Consider the following 16,914-nt stretch of genomic DNA (forward strand, 5'->3'; position numbering starts at 1 on the left):
AAAAAGGTAATTGGATAAATATAACTGAAATAAGCACACAAGTTGCATATACAAGAATATTTAGCACAGTATTATTTATAGTAGTGAGAAAATGGACACAAAATTCAAAATAAGGTGATTGGCTAAATAAGTGGTCTGGCTCTATATTTATTCATACAGAAAGATACCTATGGCATATTGAATTTGTTCAATTTTACAAAGAAGGAGTCATAGTCTAATCTTAACTTTTTTTTCAGAGAAATCTCTATCTTTATATACATTTGTGCACAGAAAAAGAAAATCTGGATAAAAATATCCTAAAACATTTATAGTGGTTGTTTCTAACCAGTGGGCGGAGGAATGATTTCAATTCTAACTTTATTATTTGATTCCAGCCCAATAAGCCTGGTTACTTGTTAAATTAGCACAAACAATTCACTGTTTTCTCTGACTTTAATTTAAATTATAACGGAATCAGAATTTACTGAGCTTCTAAACTATGTCACAGGGCACAAAGATAAATAAGGGACACTTTCCTTCATCAGGAAGGTAGGGAGCCGTGTGCCATCCCTGAAGTATGCACAAGGCTGAGGTGGTGCTCAGGAGATACGAGGGGGCCTGGGAGGAAGAGTGCAAGGCTTTAGAGAGGAGATGACACATCATTTGGACCTGAAAGGCTGACAGACAAGTGGGACAGAGACTTTATGTCCATCACAATGCCTGCTGGGGATCAGCCAGATGTACTTCTTATTTAAAAAAAAAAATACTTCCTTTCCAACATAGGGTTCATCTTGAACTATTCCTCTATTATAAATAGTGTTATAACAAATTATCTCTATAGCACAGAAGTATTTAGTGTTTGTTTTTATTACTGATGAAGCAGTGATTGGATATATATGACTAGCATTTGGTTGATTTGTCTAACAACCTACTAAAACTGAGAAAATTAGACCAAATAAACAGTTAACTGAAAATTAAGTCCAATCAGACTCCCAGTAAAGAAGTATTCCACTTGAGAGTTAATAAACACATGCCCATACTGAGCGAGGCACCAAAATAGCCTCACAGATCTCCAACTCCAGGCCCCATGCACACTCACACCCTCCCACGTACCCATCCTTCATCCAGGCCCCCTGAGCCACTCACTGCCTGTTGACTGAGTGTTGACAGGTTCTCTTCAGTGCCATTGTGAAACACTGAGTCCCAGCTGATGTGCCCACCCACTTTCCAGATTCTTGGCTGTAAGACAAAGAACAGTCAATTGAATTCCAGATGCCAGGAAGCACACATCATCAAACAGAGGAACGAGTCTCTGCTGAAAGTCTATATTTCTTTCTCTGCAGGTGACCTGGGAAAGGAAGGATATGTTTGTGGACATTCCCTTATACCAGGTGGGGCTCTAGTTCTTCTGTAGGCTACCAGAAATCTTTGTATCCTAAGTCCTTTGTTTACCTACAGTAAATTTTGCAGACTTCTCTCCAGAATAAAACTCTTCTCCTTTACCAAAGCAATCACCTAAATAATTCTGAAGCAGCTCAGAACAATAATAAGAAGTGAGAAACCACAAGAAATCATGTTGCTATACTCTCCTCAGAATCTAGATTTGAAGTATGATGTGTTGATTGCACATATGACAAATGGGACCAGGAAAATAATCAAGATGTGCTAGAAGAGAATTTTCTTGAATTAGAGGAGAACCAATATCTACAGGTAGAAAGAGTTTAAAAAGTACCAGGAAAGCACAATAATATGATTACATTTAGTATCATGAAGCTCTTAAAAATGGTTGAAATGTTGAATTTTATGTGATGTGTATTACATTAAAATAAGAAAATGGGACCAGGAAAAAGTGTATATAAAGTTGGATCCTGACTATATAGAATAAATATATCATTCGTCTGCATATGCATAGAAAATATGCTGGGAAAGTAGTCTATAATATGAACAGGTCTTATCTCTAGATGTTGAAATTTCTGGCAATTTTAAAAATAATTATCTGTATTTTCCAGATTTTACATAATGATTATGTATTTTTTTACAGTAGAAAAGAATGTTGTAAAATAAAGATACCTCTCAAATCTTCCCCTTCTTCATCATAGCTGTATCAGAGTTCTCTCAAAAAATGTGGGTGTGTGCTTTTGTGTGTGTGAAAGAGTGTATGTAGAGAGAGAGAGAGAGAAAGAGGGAAGTTATGGAGATTTTGTCATGCAATTATGGAGGCCATGCCCCATGATCTGCCATCTGCAAGCAAGAAACCTAGGAAAGCCCATGATATAGTTAAGTGCAAACTCCAAGTCTGAACACCTGAGAACTAGGGTAGGGGTAGAGGCTGGGACAATTGTGTTAAGTCCTGGTCCAAGCCCAAAGGCCTGAGAAACAGGTGTGCAGATGTCTGAGGACAGGAAACAAGGTCCCAGGTCAAACACAGAGGGTGAATTCTGTCTTCCTCTGCCTTCTTTGTCTCCTGAGTCTTTATTAGATAGACCCACACTGGTGAGAGTCATCAATCTTCTTTGCCCAATCGACTGATATAGACACTAATCTCTTTCAGAAATGTCTTTACAGACACACCCAGAAATATTTGCTAGCTGCACATCTCTTAACTTAGTCAAGTTGACACAAAACTGCCACCAATGGACCTTAGGAAAACCCACCTACATGATTTCCATGACTCTCTGACTAGTGGATAAGACCCTCCCACCTTTTCCTCTATACCATCCCCAGAAACAGAGATTTTCTGAGGTGTAAGGCAGGGGAGACATGCCACATAACACCGCTTACTCCACAGCAGTTATCCCCACCCCATTCCTGGTCCTTACTTATCCCAAACCTCATCCCTCCCCTAAATCTTTCCTTGCCCTTCAACTCCACCCACCCCCTCATCATTTTCTCTGGATGAGCTCACAAATGATACTAATTTATAGGTATTCGGGATAGAGATGAGTTTGAGAGACGAAGTGGAGTGAAGGATAGAGGGCAGTGACACCCCCCAGATGTCTCTCCAGGAGGGGATCCAGGTGGGAATCCAGGAGCAATTGGGGAAATTGTATTGTACATTTATTTGGGGGTAACTTGAGGGTGGGAATGATGGAGATTAAGGAATTTATAATAGTGTTTGCCTACTAAGCATATTGTTTTTACTTTGATGGTTCTTTTACTTAGGGTAGCATGAATAAGGGTTGCTGACAATTCTAGGAAGTTTAATTCCCACCAAGATGCCTCTGGTTTACCCCACTTTAAGTTCCCCCTGGTCTGTGATCACTCCATTCAGGCATATCCTTCTCTTTCTCTCTCTCCCTCTCTCTCCCTACCTCTTCCTTTTCTGGTACTGGGGGTTGAACCCAGGGGTGCTCTGCCACTGAGCTACATACCCAGCTGTTTTTGTTTTTTTATTTTGAGACAGAGTCTCCCTAAGATGCTCAGTCTGGCCTTAGACTTGTGATCCTCCTGCCTCAGCCTCCCAGTAGCTGGGATCATGTGCACACTGCTGCACCTAGCACATCACTTTCTCTTAAGATTTTTTTTCATTGATTCCAAGTCTCAACCATTTCTGTCCCTCTTCTGCACTCTCATGACACTTCAGGCAAACCTTGATCTAAGAATTTATTATATTCATCTCTGTTGCTTTCTTTGACTACACTGAAATGAGGCTACAGCTCCTTCAGGACAAGGGATGTCTTGCATTCTGCATCCTGAACACCAAATACAGTGTCTGGCAAGTGATAAGTACTTAATAATTGTTTTACAACAAATAAATGGGCAAAGAAAAATTAATGCTATGGGTGATGCATCTTAAGAACATGAGAAATTATGGAGATATAATTGGTCTGCTATCCTGCCCCTCCAGCTACCCTGATGAGTGAGCCAGAAGAAACAGGTTGTTCATACAGTAAGAAACAGTGAGTGAACTAACATGCCAGTCAGTCACTGAATGATGAATCAATGAACTAATGAATTAATCTAAAACAAGGCTTAGAATAAAATCCGAAACAAAAAAACCCAGAAAATATAAGACTATTCAATTTCTTAGAGCTGAAGGCACAATCCTAGTAGCAACAACATCAAAGTCTCAAAATCTAAGAAAGATCACACTGAGATTTGCCCATCCTAGTTAAATGATAGTTGTGCAAAAATAGGACTATGGAAGCATATGATATTCCTCTCCATGGACCTCTAAGTAACCCTCCCTTCCTCATGCCCCTACTCCAGGGCTACAACAAAGCTACTATTTTTGTTGTTGTTGTTGTTTGTTTGTTTGACACTTGCACCAAATTTAATTTTAACTTATAGAGCTTCATAAAGGAAATGAGTCTTAAACAACGAGCAGGAGTTGGACAAGCACAAAAAGTAGACAGGGTGTTCCAGAAGAATAAACAATTTGAGCACGGATGTGGAGGTATGGAACTGCAGGGTGAGTATGTAGAGCAGTAGGTACGAGAAGGCCAGTTACACTGCAAGGCCGGGAAAGGCAGGATACGGAGCTGGGATACATAGCTAGAAACAAAAACTGAGATAATATTGTATGCCACACCAAGGAGCCTGAATTTTTATCTTGACTAGGATGGGGAGCTATAAACAGTTTTTAGACAGGGAAATTCTATGCTTAGATTAGCATTTAGATGGATCACTCTGGAAATAGACACGGGAGTAAAGGGAAGCAAGCTGGAATCAGACCAGGGGCTGCCACAATAATCCAGACATCCATTGCTCTAAGACTTACCTGGACCCTCAAAGCAACACCAAACAAGCCCATCTCTAAAGCTAGAGGTAAGAGGGAATCTGAGTTATTGCAAAGACTCCACATAGCCAACTCAAGTCCTGGAAGAAGGATCATATGTAGAGAAAAGAATGCCTTAGAGATGTCTTAGTTTGGCCCAATTCATCAGATCTGCCTCTGGCCTATGAACCCAACATCCAAACTTAAGATCCCTAGATGTTTGCCTCATTCTTGACCTGTGTCCTGAATCATTCCAACCTGGACCTGCCTTGTCCTTGGTTCTAGGACCCTTGCCTTGGACTGGCATCAGTCAAAACTCATGTCAAATTCTCTGACACCTGTCTTCATTCCCCTTTACAACAAAACATCTATAAAGACTTTCAGTACCAGTTGTCTTTAGTACCCTCCCTTCTATTCAATCTTAAATCCAGCCACCATATACACCAAAATTACTTTGTCAAGATCAGCAATGACATGCATATTGCTAAATGCAATGAATAATTCTCAGTTCTCATCTTATTTGACTGATCCGCAGCATCTGATGCTCCTCCTTATTGACAAACCTTCTCCACTTGCCTGCCAGAACCCACACCTTTTGACTTCCTCCTACTTGCCTGACTACTCCTTCTTAGTCTCCTTTGCTGGTCCCCCTCTTCTGCTTCACCTCTTAACTGCTACCATATTTCAGGCTCAGTGCTTGGTCTCCCTCTCTTCTCCTTCTACACAGGGTTTTCTCAACTCTGACACTATTGACGTCTGGGGCGAGGTAACTCTTCATCACAGGGACAGTCCCGTGTCCTACTGCAGGATGTATCACAGCATCCCTGGCCTCTATTCACTAGATTGCACTGTGAAGACCCAAAAGGAGTCTAGACATTGCAAAATATCCCCAAGAGAAGTATCTCTGGTTGAGAATGAATGCTAAGATCTATAGGAAACTTTCTTTTAAATGTGGTAGACTTTAATGCTGTCTTCCAATCTCAAGGTTTTAAATAATATCTATAGGGGATGATATCCAAATGATATGTGCAGATCAGACCTCTCTCCTGAACTCCAAGATAGAATATACAATTCCCCATTCAACTATTTTATTCAATATCTTATAGGCATCCCAAACTCAACCTGCAATCCTCTCCAGTTTCTTCTAGTTGCTCAGATTAGAAGTCTTGGAGTCATGCCAACTTTTTCTCTTTTTTATATCCTGCATCTTGCCAAGAAATCTTACTAACTCTACCTTCAAAATACATCCAGAATGTGATTACTTTTCAGCATCACCATTGCTACTGCCATGGTCCAAGTCACCATGAGCATCACCATTGCTACTGCCATGGTCCAAGTCATACCTTGGTTATTGCAATAGTCTTCCACCTGTTTGTATCCATGGGCTTCTCTTCTCTGATCTCCCCCAAAGAAGCCTGAATGAGCCTTTCAAACTATATCATAAAACTTCACTTCTTGCTCAAAACCCTTCAATGTCTCCTCATATTACTTATTGAAAACTCTGTGTCAATACAAGGACCCACAAGTCCCTACATGACTTGGCACCTTGTCACTTTTCTAACCTTCTAAATTGCTGCACTTTATTATCATCAGCTTGGATGAGAAAGCCAAGGGGAGCAAGTTTGGAAGGGAAGATCAGGGTTTTGTGTTCGGATGTTCTTATACATTCAGTACAGATGTGGTGTAGGCTGTTGATCTGTAAGATTTGTGGGCTACAAAGTATGTATCTGGAGTTGTTGGCAAAAAAAAAGGCATTTAGAAGATGAGCCTGGAACAGGTCATTAAGGGAGTAGATTCTCGTAAAGCAGACCATGGTTTGAGCTATAGGGCACCCCAATAAATAACAGGTGAGAAGAAAAGGAGAAACCACCAAAGGAGATTGAAAGCAGCAATCAGTGAGGTAGGACATAAACCAACAAAGTGTCATGCCCTATACAAGCTCTGTGAAAACATCCTATCAATGAACCAAAATGTGTGAGTCAAAGGTTTCTCTCTAAACCTGGATTCATCTGAGGGACTTCTCCAGGAACTATATAATCAAACCATTTGCATACCAAATGCAGCATGCAGTGGAAATATTTCTTTCATCATTGGCTTATCTGCCCATTAATTTATCACACATAGTTCTTGTGGTTCAGATCCTTGTCTCCACATAATATCTATTTTCCTATTTAATAATATCCACAGTTTAACTAAACAAATGGGATGGTCAGATTGTATATGAATAGGGTATATATAATATGTATATATAGAGAGAGAAATAGCAAGTCAACATATATGACTAATATCTGAAATATGTTAATTGCAATATTGTCTAATCTTGTCATTTGCCAAAATGAGTAGCTAAGGACAAAAAGTTGGGGTGGGGAGAGCTGTTCCTAACTCTAAACTTCATCATAACAAGTCCCTTTAACCACATAATGGCTACTGTTTAATCTAGTATTTTCTCAGGCAACATAAAATTGTTTGGTCAATTTCAATGGTTTCATTCAACACTTAGTACTTAGAACCACTTGACTTGGCTAGTTCTTCCAGTGATATGGGTAAGTATTAATCTGGCCAGTGTGACATTCATGGTTACCAGAGCTAATATCAACAAAACCAGTACTAGAATTCAGATCAATGTGTATGTGAAAGAGACATCTGATGTATTTTTTACTCACAACAGGGAAATATCTTCTTAGAAACATTTCCCCCATAAACCTAAGGCTGCCCAGTCTGCATATGATCACTCTTTTCCATCACAAGCTCCTAGAGATTTTTACCAAAAGGGGCCTTCAAGGTCATATTTCCCTCAGAGGATAATTGAGCTCAAGAAACTAGAGAGCAGCAGAGCTTCAATTGTGTAAGTTGGTAGACTTTCATATTCTCTATTTCTGATTTCCCTTACATATACTATTATTCTGCAAATTCCTTGAACACAATCATATATTCATATGTACCAAATTTTACTAAGAATGTGGAACCAAGTTATCATTTGATATATTTTAAAGCACCATTGTTACAAGATTAGTAGAAGCCCAAATCCACCGCTGCCACTGCCCCATCTCTGAACGTAGCCGCCTCCACCTTGGGACATAGCTGCTGCCTTGGCCATCTCAAGACGTGGCAGCCTCCATCTTGGAACACCAGCCAGACCTGGAGGTCCAGTATCAGGTGCTGCTGATTTGCCACCACTGCTGCCAACTGAGAACACAACACCCTTCATGTGGGGACACTGGCCAGGGCTTGGAGTTCCCATTATAGGGGTGCCTGCAAGTTTGGTTGTACCTGACGTTTTCTGGCTCGGTGTGCTAGTAGCCACACCATCTTGTTGCAGAAACAGGAGACAGCCATGCCCTCCCCAGTTCCGCAAGTCCTGAAGCATGCTGGGATAGACCAGGCTGTTTGCATTGTGTTGAAAGGTTGGAAGAGGGGGGAGGGCATCTTGCTCTCAGCTTATCCAGCCAGCCAGTCTGGCACCTACCGAGCTCCTGGGGCCCACTGAGGCCAGCACTCACTGGTCCCCAGCACTAGCCTGGTCCCTGTGCACCAGCCCATAACCTGACTCCCTCCCCAGTCTGGCATCCACCCATCTTCTTGTCCTGCCATATCTGGCATCAGTCAGGCACCCAATAGGGCCCTCTAGATTCCCCAATCCCCAGTCTCCCAAACCCTCCCTAGCCACCAACCAGACGCAGCATTTAAGCTATGTTCCTGGCCCTCAACTCTCAGTGCCTGGTCTGATCTGCCAATATAAAATAGCTCTCTGCTACAGGCGCTTAGGTCCTGGCACTCAACCTCAGGACCACCTTGGAGAGAAGTTCCTGACCAGGAATTCAAAAGGGTGGGGGCAGGAAAGATCGAGTTTGGAGACTAAATCAGAGACCAGGAATTGTGGGGTCTGTATGTGATGTAAGGGGCTAAGATCAGGCTCCTCCATCACACAAGTGGAACTCAAAGGAGATTCCTTGAATGCAGCTTTCCAACATGGACCAGCAATTCCTATACCTGGCCTCCAGGAGTTCTGCCTCCAGGACTAACTCTACCACCCTAGTGAGTCTCACCATCCTGAGGGTGGAGCCCCCAGCAAACTCCAGACAGCCCCACCTATCATCTGAAGAGGGAAGCTGAGAATCTTTTGAACTCCAATGGAAACAATTGTTCAATTTTCCTTCAAGATTTCTTTTTAACCTCTCTCACATCCCCACCATTTTGAAACCAAGTATTTTTATGCATCAGTTTATTGAGGACTAGGATGTCTGAATATTACAGTTTTATTATTTTATTTTTGCTTTTTTCTTTTTAATTTTTTATTTATTCATTTTTACTTGATATATATTTTTTCTCTCACCTGTTTCTCTGGATTCTCTTTCTCTCTTTTCTTCTGATAGCAGCCAACTTCTATTGATTCCTCTTTCACTCTTCCTATAATCTTTTACTATATACTCTCTTCCTTTCTCATAAATATCATACCTACACCACTTATGTTCTTTCTTTGTCCACCATTAGAAATTGTAAGCTCTTTTGTAAACATACTGTTTATATTGCAGACAATAATTGAACACATCATTTCTGTTTATCGAGACAAAATTGCAGACCTCTTCACAGGAGCTATTTGGTTTAAGCTGTATAATGTTTGCATTGGGTGCTGTTAATATTGACCTTCCCCTTAAAAATGAATTACTGGAATTCTTTAGGAACACTATAAGTCTACTGGGTAGAAACTTACTACCTCAGATCCACATAGCTAGATGGGAAGACAATACGAACAACATAAAAAATAGGAACAAAGTGCCCCAAACAAACCAAGATGCTCCAATAATAGAATCTACTGACAATACAGTAGAAGAAATGTCAGAGAAGGAGGTTAGAATGTACATAATTAAACTGATCCATGACATAAAGGATGATGTAAGGAGTGAAATCAGAGTTAAATTTCAAGAAATGAAATATCACTTAATAAAGAGATAGAGATTATGAAAAAGAACTCAAACAGAAATTCTTTAAATGAAGGAATCAATAAACCAAATTAAAAATTCAATGGAAAATATCACCAACAGACCATACCACTTAAGAAGACAGAACCTCAGGCAATGAAGACAAAATATATAATCTTGAAAATAAAGTTGACCACACAAAAAAGATGGTAAAAAACCATGAACAGAACATCCAAGGATTATGGGATAACATGAAAAGACCAAATTTAAAATTTATGAGGATAAATGAAGATGCGGAGATACAAACCAAAGGAATGCACAATCTTTTTAATGAAATTATACCAGAAAATTTCCCAAACCTGAAGAATGAAATGGAAAATTAAATATGAGAAGCTTTCAGGACCCCAAAAAGTGCAAAATTACAACAGACCCACACCAAGGCACATTGTAATGAAAATGCCTAGCATACAGAAAAAAGATCGAATTCTAAAGGCCATAAGAGAAAAGCATCAGATTAAGGGGAAACCAATTTGGACCTCAGCTAATTTCTCAACCCAGACCCTCAAAGCTAAGAGTTCCTGGAACAACATATACCAAGCTCTGAAAGAAAATGAATGTCAACAAGAATTATTATATCCAGCAAAATTAAGCTTCAGATTTGAAGATGAAATAAAAACCTTCCATGATAAAAAAAATGGTTAAAAGAATTCACAAATTGAAAGCCAGAACTATAGAACATTCTCAGCAAAATATTCCATGAGGTGAAGTGAAAAAAAGTGAAAACTAGCAAAGGGAGGAATTACACTAAAGGAAAAGTCAACCAAAGGAAAAACCAAGTCAAGTAAAAAGCCAAAACCAAACCAAAATGACCAGGAATACAAACCATATTTCAATAATAACCCATTCAGGGTTATTATTAACCCTAAAACTCATCAATTAAAAGACATAAACTGGCAGATTGGATTAAAAGCAAAGACCCAACAATATTTTTCTTTTAAGAGACTCATCTCATCAGCAAAGACATCCACAGATTGAAGATGAAAGGATGGGAAAAAACATCACTCATGTGGATCACATAAACAAGCAGGGGTTTCCATCCTTATATCAAATAAAATGGAATTCAAGCTAAAGTTAGTCATAAGGGACAAATAAGGACACTTTATACTGCTTAAAGGAATTATACATCAACAAGATGTAACAATCATAAATATCTATGCCCAAACAATGCAGCATCTATGTACATTAAACAAATCCTTCTCAATTTCAAGAAGCAAATAGACCACAATATAATAATACGGGGTGACTTTAATGCACCTCTCTCACTTCAGCATAGATCTTCCAAACAAAAAAACTATAGAACTAAATAATACAATCAATAACTTAGATTTAATGGACATATATAGAATATTTCATTCAATGAGTGAATACACTTTCTTGTCAGCAGCACATGGATTCTTCTCCCAAATATACCATACATTATGCCACAAAGCAACTCTTTAGCAAATATGAAAAAAATAGAGATACTACCCTGCATTCTATCAAATCATAATGGAATAAAATTAGAAATCATTGATAAAATAAAAGATAAAAACTACTCCAACATCTGGAGACTAAACAATACACTACTGAATGACAGATGGATAGCAGAAGAAATCAAGGATAAAATTTAAAAATACTCAGTTATAAATGAGAACACCAATACAACATATCAACATCTCTGGGACACTAGGAAGGCAATGCTAAAAGGAAAGTTCATAAATTGAGCTCATAAATAAATGAATGAAAATCAATGAATAAATTACCTAACATTACATCTCAAAGCCCTAGAAAAAGAACAAATCATCACCAAAAGCAGTAAGAAGACAGGAAATAATTAAAATCAGAGCTGAAATCAATGTCATTGAAACAAAAAAAAATTTCAAAAAATTGACAAAACAAAAAATTGGTTCTTTGAAAAAATAAATAAATTTGATAAATCCTTGCCATGCTAATGAAGAGGAAGAGAAAACTCAAATTACTAAAATCCATGATGAAAAAGGAAATATCACAACAGACACTACTGAAATACAGAAGAGAATTAGAAACTATTTTGAAAATTTATACTCCAATAAAATAGAAAATCTTGAAGACATCAACAAATTTCTAGAGACATATGACCTACCCAAACTGAATCAGGAGAATTTACACAATTTAAACAGATCAATTTCAAGCAATGAAATAGAAGATGCCATCAAAAGCCTATCAACCAAGAAAATCCCAGGACCAGAAGAATTCTTAGCAGAGTTCTATGAGACCTTTAATGATCAATTACCACTAATACTCCTCAAATTATTCTATGAAATAGAAAAGGAGGGAACCCTTCCAAACTCACTCTATGAGGCTAGTATCACCCTGGTACCAAAACCAGACAAAGACACATCAAGGAAAGAAAACTTCAGATCAATACCCCTAAAGAACATAGACACAAAAAATCTCAATAAAATTCTAGAAAATCATACACAAAAACAAATTTAAAAGACAGTGCACCACAATCAAGTGGGGTTCATCAGGAATGCAAGGTTGGTTCAACATATGCAAATCAATAAACATAATTCATCAATAAACTTTAAAGACAAGAATCATATGGACATCTCAGATGCAGAAAAAGCATTTGGCAAAATACAGCACCCCTTCATGTTCAAAACACTAGAAAAACTAGGGGTGGTAGGATTGTAAAACATTATAAAAGCTATCAATGCTAAACCCAAGACCAGCATCATTCTAAATGGGGAAAAATTTAAAAGATTCCCTCTAAGAACTGGGACAAGACAAGGATGCCTTCTTTCACCACTTCTATTAAATATAGTCCTGGAAACTCTAACAAATTAAACAGATGAGAGAAATAAAAGGGATACAAATAGGAAAAGAAGAACTCATACTATCACTATTTGCCAATGACATGACTCTATATATAGAAGATACAAAAATTCCACCAGAAAACTTCTAGAACTCATAAATGAATTCAGCAAAGTGGCAGGATATAAAATCAAAACCCATAAGTTCATCAGTGATAAATCCACTGAAAGTGAAATTAGGAAAACTACCCCATCACAATAGCCTCAAAAAAAAAATACTTAAGCATAAATTTAACAAAAGAGGGGAAAGACCTCTACAATGAAAACCACAGAACATTAAAGAAAGAAATAGAAGAAGTCCTTGGAGGATGGAAAGATCTCACATGCTCTTGGATAGGCAGAATTAATATTCTCAAAATTGCCATAATTCCCAAAGTGCAATTTCTATTAAAATCTCAATGACATTCTTCACAGAAATAGAAAAGCAACCATGAAATTCATTTGAAAAAATAAAACACTCAAAATAACCAAAAAGTGAAGCAGGAGGCATAACAATACCAGACCTTAAACTATATTACAGAGCCATTATAACAAAAATGGCATGGTATTGGCACCAAAAAAAGATATGTAGACCAATTGTTCAGAATATAGGACACAGAGACAAACCTATATAAATATGGTTATGTTATATTGGAGAAAAGATAGCCTCTTCAACAAATGGTGCTGGGGAAACTGGAAATCCATGTGTAACAAAATGGAATGAAACCTCTGTCTCTTACCCTACTCAAAACTCAACTCAAAGTGGATCAAAGACTTAGGCACTAGAACAGAGACCCTATATGTATTAGAAAAAATAAAGTAGGCCCAATCTTCACCATGTTGGCTTAGGGACTGCCTTCCTTTACAAGTCTCCTAAAACATAAGAAGTAAAATCAAGAATCAATAAATGGGATGGATTCAAACTAAAAAGCGTCTCAGCAAAGAAAACAATTGATAGTGTGAAGAGAGAGCCTACAGAATGGGAGAGAAATCTTTACTTACCCTCAGATAGACAATAATCTCCAGATATATAAAGAACACAAAAAACTTAACACCAAAAAAAAAAAAAAACCAATCAATAAATGGGCCAAAGAACTGAACAGACACTTCTCAGAAGATGATATACAATCAATCAACAAATATATGAAAAAATGTTCAACATCTCTAGCAATTAGAGAAATGCAAATCAAAACTATCCTAAGATTTCATCTCACTCAGGTAAAAATGGCAATTATCAAGAATACAAGCAACAATAAATGTTGGCAAGGATGTGGGGGGAAAGGCACACTCATACATTGCTGCTGGGACTGCAAATTGGTGCAACCACTCAGGAAAGCAGTATGGAGATTCCTCAGGAAACTCAGAATGGAACCACCATTTGACCCAGCATTCAACTCCTCGGTTTGTATCCAAAGGACTTAAAATCCGCATACTACAGTGACACAGCACATCAATATTCATAGCAGCTCAATTCACAATAGTTAAACTGTGAAACCATCCTAGATGCCCTTCAACAGATGAATGGAGAAAGAAAATGTGGTACATACACACAATGAAATATTACTCAGCCTTAAAGAAGAATGAAATTATGGCATTTTCAGGTAAATGAATGGAGCTGAAGTATATTATGCTAAGCAAAATAAGCCAATCCCAAAAAACCAAAGGCAGAATGTTTTCTCTGATATGAATATGCTAATTCTAAATAAGAGGGGCAGGACTAGGGAAGAATAGAGGTACTTTGGATTAGGCAGAGGGAAGTGAAGAAAGGGGAGGGGATGTGGGGTAAGGAAGAATAGTAGAATAAATCAGTCATTATTGCCCTATGTGCATGTATGACTACACAACCAGTGTAATTCCACATCATGTACAACCAGGAGACTGAGAGGTTATACTCCATTTAAGTATGATGTGTCAAAATACATTCTACTGTCATATATAACTAATTAGAACAAATGTTTAAAAATAGAAAAAAACAACATTATTGAGAATTTTGAATAAACACAACCTATATTCTCTCTGAAAAGAAAAAAAACTCAAATCCAAGTTAAGTTTCACTTATTTGGGGGGGGGTTCTTTGTTTGTTTTTGGTGTGGGGGTGCTTAACCACTGTGCCCCATCTCCAGCCCTTTTTTTTTATGTTTTATTTAGAGACAGGGTCTCACTCAGCTGCTTTAGGACCTCACTAAGTTGCTGAGGCTGGGCTTTGATCGCATGATCCTCCTGCTTCAGCCTCCCAAGCCACTGGGATTATAGGCATGAACCACCACACTTGGCCTCACTTGTATTCTTCAACACAGAGTCAGATTCTATAAAAGTGGGTCAGGTCCTTCTCAAGTTCTCACAGAACAAACAGGCACGAGCACTCATGCTTCAGCAATCAGGATGGTGTCGGCAGGTGCAAGTTCCAAATCTGCGATGGACCCAACCCCCGAGGAAGCAAAAGGTAGACCACTGCCACACCCCCTTGCTAAGCCACATGTTTAACCGTGAAGTACTCCACACACACACCAAGTGAGTGAATGGGTGAAAAAGGACCCAGGTTTATTAAAAAAAGTATAGGATGGAAAAAAAAAAAAACTTGCTTGACACAGATCCTGAGAAAAGACCTGGGAATTTAAATCTCCCTCAAACTTAAAAGTGAACAAGCATCATTATAGTATGTGAAAGTTAATACAGTCTTATTGGACGGCAGCTTCCAGATAGAGGGCAATCATGTCTCTATGCTTGGCAAGAATTAGATTTCACCTGGAATGTCAGGTTCAGTCCCAGGAGAGCCATAGTAAGAAGCTGTTGGCGGTCCCTGTTGTGTCCAGAGGAGGTCCTGATTGCTTAGCACAGGCCACGGCCCTAATGCTGTTCAATAAATAAGGACTGCAGTCCCCTGAATTGATACAGGAGTCTGGAAATCATGAGAGGTAACTAAGGGAAATTGAAGGGAGGCAGAAGGGAAGATTAATACAGAATGTGCTTTCAAACAGAGATAACCCACAGTAAAACATCCCAACCACAGGAATCTCAGTACAGCATGTTTTAGCAGGTGAATCCTCATCTATGAAGGATGTTTCCAAAGAATTGCTTGCACTACATGGAAGATTAAAGTGAAGACTCTCAAGAGCTCTTCCAGCTCTGAGGTCCCCAACACAGATGTCAGGAGCTGTGGAGAGCACTCCGTAGCCAGCTCGGGACACTGCAGGGCTAGCCCATTCCTCTCACCATACCTGTGCTCCTATTCTGCATGCAGTTCTTCAAAGAAGATTGCTTTGGGGAGTCAGGCTGCACCTTACCTTTTGTGCACTCCATTCTGTGGAGTGTCTCGTTGTGACAGGGTGACCTGCATGGGACACCAGGTAGTGAGAATGCCCTGAACCATCCATAACATGGGCTTTCCCTGATCATGCAAACATTGTGCTGCTTGTTTAAAGAAAGCCAGCTTTGAAGTCATTCCTTGAGAATTAGTGATCTTTGGTTGGGGACTTTGTCCTTGAGTGCTTTTTAACCAAAACCCAAGTCCATATACTTTTTAAAATTTACCAACAACAATGGGACCTTTCCTGTTCCCTTCCTTAAACACCAGGAACACGTAAAATTTCCAGCCTATCACTAGGACTGGGGCATCTGGTGCCGTTCACGTGAGGCAACAGTGGCATCTAGTGGTCAAGTACATCAATCACACCTTTGCTCAGTTCAAGTGAGGAGAAGGAAAAAAATTAAAAAGACCCCAAACTTTCTGACTCTTCCTTTGTATGTCTTATCCTCCCTGTGTTCGACTTCTTCCTAAGCAGGAGCGGGGAGGGCAGGAATTTTTTAAGATCCATTTTAAAATTCCCATCTCCCATTCCATTCATACCCTTTCGCCTCTCACTTTCCTCCAGTACAATACTTATTGGGAAGGTGCCTGAAATTTTTTAAAGAAAATTAGTAGAACAGAGATTCATTAAAATGACACATGCAGAGCTCACTAAATACTTTAACCTAGAACATACACCTATCTATGTATTCACTCACTGATCATTCAAGGTGCAACCTGGATTCCTTTCCTGAATGCAGGACCCACTACTGCTCTGTATTGCCTAAGCCATCAGATATCATCTACAATGCTCACTTTTTATTTACTAAGTGAATGAGATCCTTAAAACACTCGAGAAAGAAATTCCCCCTCCCCCACTGATTGTTAGGATTTTTCTCACTTAGAATTCTCTCTCTCACTTTTTATTCAATAGCATTTTTTTTTTAGTAACAGCTTTATCAAGTCTTTCCAAAGCTTTCATCTTAGCTTCTACAGAAGCTGCAACTTTCTCCTTGTGCTCATCCTTCATCTGTTCATGAAATAATAACTCATCAAATACAAACACTCTCTCTAGAATGAATAAGTGAAATGAAGAAATGGCTACCCAAGTAAAGCTTGCCTCCCTGTGTTCGACTTCTT

Source organism: Ictidomys tridecemlineatus, chromosome 6, assembly GCF_052094955.1.
Source record: "Ictidomys tridecemlineatus isolate mIctTri1 chromosome 6, mIctTri1.hap1, whole genome shotgun sequence".
Classification (NCBI taxonomy): Eukaryota; Metazoa; Chordata; class Mammalia; order Rodentia; family Sciuridae; genus Ictidomys; species Ictidomys tridecemlineatus.